At 51.7% G+C, this 5,900-nt stretch overlaps 1 protein-coding gene across 1 annotated transcript in view; it reads right to left on the reverse strand.

Moving 5' to 3' along the window:
• CMIP (c-Maf inducing protein) overlaps positions 1-5,900 on the reverse strand; it is a 229,655-nt gene that overhangs the window by 102,883 nt on the left and 120,872 nt on the right. The window lies entirely within an intron of this gene.

The following is a 5,900-nucleotide window of genomic DNA, read 5'->3' on the forward strand; positions in this document are numbered from 1 at the left end:
GTTGCAGCCGTCATTGTTGTTTGGCGGGTCCGGGCTGGGGATTCGAACCCGCCACCTTAGGTGTACGTGGCTGGCGCCTTAGCTGGCTGTGCTATAGGTGCCGAGCCGCATCAGAATATCTTTATGGCATTTTATATCTTTTCTCCAATTGTGCTGGTAAAGAACACGGGCTTGGGAGTCAGAGAACCTGACTTCAAGGCTCAGCTCTGCCTCTCACTGCATATGGGGCCCCGTGCTAGATAGCAAGTTAAGTCTTCTGAGGAGTCCTCGGCCTCCTCATCTGTGAAATGGGGATGACAAGAGGACCCAGCTGACAGGCCTCTGCGGGAATGGACAGGAGGGTGCAAGTGTCCCATGCTGGCGCACAGGTGGGCCTGCTGGGTGCCACCACAGAACTGCATCCCTGGCGTCACGGAGTTTCCCTTGTAGTGTGGAGACAGACAAACAAGGCAAACACACAGGACGGTGAGTGATGAGAAGTGTGGGTGAAACAGACAAGAGTGAATGGGGATGGTGGATTCAGGCGATCACAGAGACTCAGCCAGATCACATTAGAGGAGAGGGGGATGACTACTCGTGGCAATGTTCACGCTGCGGATGCAGGGGGTCCTGCTGCTCAGGGTAGAACACCCCGCCCTGAAGTGAGGCTACTGGAGGGTGACACGGCTGGATCAAACAGAACAAGCGTGCTATGTGTATAGTTGGGATGCCTGTCCCCTCCGAGTCTCCGATGAATCCGGTCCCCAGTGCTCAATGTGGGGACTGCTGGGAGGTGTTGGGGCCGTGAAACCAGGTCCCTCATGAATGGTGCCCTCCCCGCGATAACGAGTGAGTCTCACTTCCTTAGTTTACAGAGGGACAGCTGGTGGCACCTCTCCTCGCTCTCTGCCTCCCTCTCTCGCCATGTGACATGCCTGCTCCCCTTCACCTTCGGCCTTGATTTGAAGCCCTTCCCTGAAGCCCGCACCACAAGCAGATGCTGGAGCCAGGCTGGTACAGCCCAGGTGTGTTCAGCACAAGCCAGATAAACTTCTTTTCTTTAAAATCACCCTGCCCTGGGTATTCCTTTACCACACTGCCAAACAGACCAACCCAAGCCCCTCACCACGAGGGTCAGAATTTAACACTGAACTGCAGTTGACAAGTCTGCCTGAAATCTCTCAAAAAGGTTTCATCTGTGAACGGGGAAAAAGAGAGAGGAAAGGCATCTGTCCCAAAAGATGGTTTGTATGCTTTTTTCTTGCCAGAAAACAGAAACAATGTAAACCATGTTTCCCTTTGTGCCACCTCAACAGAAAGGCAGAGACAGCCAGCCATACAAGGCTGGGGATAATCGGCCCATCTCTGGGGGTCCAGACAGTCTAGTTCTGTTTATTCCCAAGTTCCTCATTCCACATGATGTCTTAGCTCTAAACAGCCTCAGTACTCCTGGAGGCAGGCAGGGAATAATCTCAGATAATAAACACTAAAGTTCTGGGGAAACCGGTGCTGGCAGCCTCAGACATGTGTTCCCAACAAGTGGGAAGTCCCTGCCTGCCCTGTCCGGGTCTGCACTTCCATGAGTTTCTAGCACGTATGACAAGGAAATTTAACCCCTCCACGGACATGCTGGCTGCACAGACCTGGCAATATTTCTCCAGGGAGGCTGGACAGATGGGCCAGAAATACCCCAGGACCTGAGCAAGCTCTGGATCACACCCAGAGGATCGGGGGGTTCTCTGTAATTACCATGAAATCTCTGCTCCCCAGAGACAAGGGGGGAGGCAGAGACAGGCCCAGCCACTTCAGGAAGCCAAGTGGGATGGAGGAAAGTTCTGGAGTATGCGCTCAGAGACTAGCTGGGTCCCTCGCCCGGCTGTGCAGCTTCTCCACTGGGTGGCCTCCAGTGGCCACTGCTAGGAGCTTCAGTTTTGTCCAGGCAAAATGGGACTGAGAACAGTGTTAAACTGGAGAGCTACGGGGATGGTTATGCTGATCTGTGTTGCAGCCTGGGACTCGAAGGACCTTCTACATGCTGGGTCTGGCTGCACAGAGGCCCCCTGTGCGCACATGTGACAGGGACACAGATTTACCACGTCCTCGATACTGCCCACCAGACTGGGTGAGGCTGTTCACATCGATAATCCCAGTACTTTGGGAGGTCAAGGCAGATGGACTGCTTGAACTCACAAGTTTGACACCACACTGAGCAAGAATGAGACCTCGTTTCTACTAAAAATAGAAAAACTAGCCCTGAGCATAGTGACACATGCCTGTAGTCCCAGCTCCTTGGGAGGCTGAGGCAAGAGGATCAGTTGAGCTCAGGAGTTTAAGGTTGCTATGAGCTAGGCTGAGGTTGTGAAACTTTACCCAAGGGGACGCAGTCTTGAGGTACTCTCTCAAAAAAATAAATAAATAAAATTCTGTCTACCAAACAAATACACTTACGATCAGCAGAGATGGCATTAAAAACATTTAATAACTGAAAGAGCATAGATAGGGTCAGGGAGCATGGACCCCAGCTGTAAACCTGGTCCAGTGCCTCCACTGGACCCTGCGTGTGGGAACAAGTCTCATGTGATCCTTTTCATAGACAAAAGAAGACCCTGCGTCCTTGCGTTCCTGTAACTGGTGTTATGGAATCAAAATGGACTTATTTTATCAAAAAACAACCAGCAAGTAACCACACAGATTTTATCTCCCAGAATCTGTTCTTCGCACTTTTCAAAATGGAGAAAATAGGTCCCAAAAGACTTACGTGAACAGCCTAGAATTCTGGAACACCCCATATTTGAGTCTGGCAAACTCTCTTTTTTGGTTTTCTATCGTCTTCTTATCTCTTTTACCTAATTTAAGCACCTACAGCGATCCCTCTCCACTCACTTGTCAAGTATTTTCCTGAAGAAAAAACTAGTCCGGAATCCCTCTCCCCCCTAGTGCAGGAGAGACTGGGGGAGCTGCCGTGAGTGACTGCGGGGCCTGCCCCGTGATGGACCCGTCCCTGCACCTCGTTCTCCTGTCAGTGCCGATGCATTAACAGTAACGACCCACCACCCTTCCCATGGAGGAGAAGACCTGGTGGTCTTTCCTCCTGGGGACACAGGCAAGGCATAGTTTTTGCCACATCCATAAAAAGCATTTCTAAACTCGTGTTGTCAAATAGTGGTAAAAGGCCACTTTTTCCATTTCAGCACCTCACTAAAAGGTTCCCAGATCCCATCTCTGAATGAACCTGGTGAGTCAGGTCTCAAAGATGGGAGGGTAGGTGTGGGGCAAGGCCATTTCTATGTGTAGCTATTCAGGCCCACCCACACCCCCCAATCCTTTTGGAAGACATGATGGAGAACAAGGGGCAACGTGGCAAATCACAGAAGCCAGCAGGAGGGGGAGGTGCAGTTTGAGTGTGAGAAGGCCACTCGTTTGTTCGTGGGGTCATGCAGCCACTCAACAAACATTCGCCGTGTGCCACTAGGAGCTCCTGGGGAGGGTGGAGAAGACTAGGCCAGGATGAGGCAGGCGCTACAATGGGGCCCTGACCCTCCCAGAGCGACCAAGAGCAGAATCTTGAGACATGAGTAGGTGCTTAGTAGGCCAGGGAGGCAGAAGGGCATCAGGGCAGCGCCAAAAACATGCCTGAGATGGAGAAAGAGCACAGCGCCTGCCGTGTGCTGCACATGAGGGCAGGGGCCAGAGAAGACACTTAGGGTGGCATCTGAGCCCAAAAGTCTTCACCCACAACCACCAGAACTCCATCCTCAGAGAGGGGCATCCCTTTCCTGGACAGAGAGGCATCAGTCACCGGGACGCCTTGAGGCCAAGTCAAGAGCAGAAAATCATCTCCTGGCATCAAGTCATGTGTTGATAAATCAGATGAAGGATGGTGCTGGGCGAGCCTGCCTAGGATGGGAGGGTTTATTTTCAAGAGCATCGGTCTCCCGGGCAGGATGAGCCAAGTCGAGTGTCAGGACACGCTGGCACACTCTTGACACGGCTCATGGCCTCGGCCATTTCCACAGTAAACTCTGACTGCTCTGGATAAAAACTGGGTCATTCTCATGACAGAAAGGGTAATTTTATATATACGCATTTACTCAAATATACAAATGCTGCCTCACACTCAGCTTGAAATAATCAATCCAAACCCTGGGTTAAGAGTCTGTTTCCTGAGCTCTGACTCCCATTTAACTCATTCATCAAGTATTAACATTCGCTGAGCGCTTCCCGTGTGACGTGAAAGGCCTTTCAGTGTGTTCTAGGTGTTGGGGACACATCATTAAACAGAACAAAGCTCCTGCGGTCACAGAATCTTCCCTCCAGGGGCACAATGGCCCTCAGGGAACACTGCGCCAGCGGAGCCCACACCCTGTCCCAGGGGCGCTCAGGCCGGGCTCCCAGGCCTGGTTCACGGCCATACTCAACGCCCCCAACCTTGACTCCAGTTAGTCCTCAAGGTCAGATCCAGCAACTTCTGTCCCTTCAACTCATCACACCGTTCTCCACCCTCTGCCCTAGCTCTGCCTTCTCTCATTTTTCTTCTGGAATATTGCAAATGCTTCTCATCTGGATTTCCTGCTTCTAGCCTTACCTTCTCTACCCCAAACACTGTTGCCAGAGTTTTCTCCCTGAAACACCAAACAATTGTGTTGTTTCTCTGCTCAATGACTTTTCATGGTCGTGCTGTACCTACAGAGAGAAACCCAGCCCCCTGCGCCTGGTAGCTCCCTATAGGTTCAGACGCTCAGGCCCTTCCCAGAACCCATTTGAGAAGGGGGTATCCCCAAGTATTTCTGCAGAGACAGAGAGGTGAGGGGAGTTTGGGTCCAAAGAGAAAACATAAACTCAATAAGCCTCAACTGGGGTGACGGTGAGAAGGACAGCAAGGCCATGCATCTGCTTTGGGGACTTGGCCACTTCTCTTGATGTCTCTAACTGTTAGAAACGATTGGCAACTTTCATTGAGTGCTGGTCCCACTCTCCCTACTCCCAATGACTTATATTTAAAAAGCAAAACTGGGCACTGATTGAGAAAGAATTCAGATCCAGCCTAGGGTAACTGTTCAGTGAATAACAAGAACAGATTGGTGGCTAACCCTACTCAGGGTAAGGAACAGAGTTGCCTTTGCTGCCGATGGGGTCACAGCTGTGTGAGGGGCCCATGGCCCGACCTGTCGCATGCATGAGGCCCAGGACTTTCCCAATGCTGCCACCATCAAAGGGGAACAAAGGGCCGGGCAGCCAGATGTCAGCAGCAGTCCGTCTGCAGCCCAAGGAACAAGTCCCTCTTTCACTGCCCAACCAAGCGGTCACAGTTAGAGTTAATGCCACCAGCGCTCACCCTCTCAGAGCCAAGGCCCTTTAGAAAAACTTTAATAATTTTAGATGGACACACCCCTCTTTCCTTGCTCTGAACAGCCCTCCGGATTATCCTCTGCCCTTCTCCTGCAGAGCATGTTAGGGCACAGCCACCGTCAGGAGCTCCTGGAGCAGTGGACAGCTGCTGGCCCTGGACTAAACATCCCCAGCTGATGTGCACTTGGCATCTTCATTTTCTTTCTGTCATTTTTTCTCTCCTTCCCTCAGATATCCGACTGTCAGGCATTCCTGCCCTCTGAAGATGGTGGGTCAGTTCATGAAAGTCCCCTTACCTTGTGCAAATTTGCGGCTTCTGATTTCATGGTCTCGGAAACCCAAGCAATATACTCTCAGGACTGTACCCAGTGTAGGGGTGGAGTCCTTCTGGGAGTGAGATCTGCAAGCTGGGGTGTGGCAGCTACTGCCCCTTTGGGACACTTTCTCCTAGGGGTCTGCTCTGGGCTGTGTTTGGGACTGATGTATTTGCCAGGACATGGCCTCTGAGTAAGTGGGATGTTCCTGTGATAACTGGAAACAAGGTCCACTGCTGACTCAAGCTCAGAGCTCCA

This window comes from Otolemur garnettii, unplaced genomic scaffold (assembly GCF_000181295.1).
Source record: "Otolemur garnettii isolate 467f Iridium unplaced genomic scaffold, OtoGar3 scaffold00047, whole genome shotgun sequence".
NCBI classification, from domain to species: domain Eukaryota; kingdom Metazoa; phylum Chordata; class Mammalia; order Primates; family Galagidae; genus Otolemur; species Otolemur garnettii.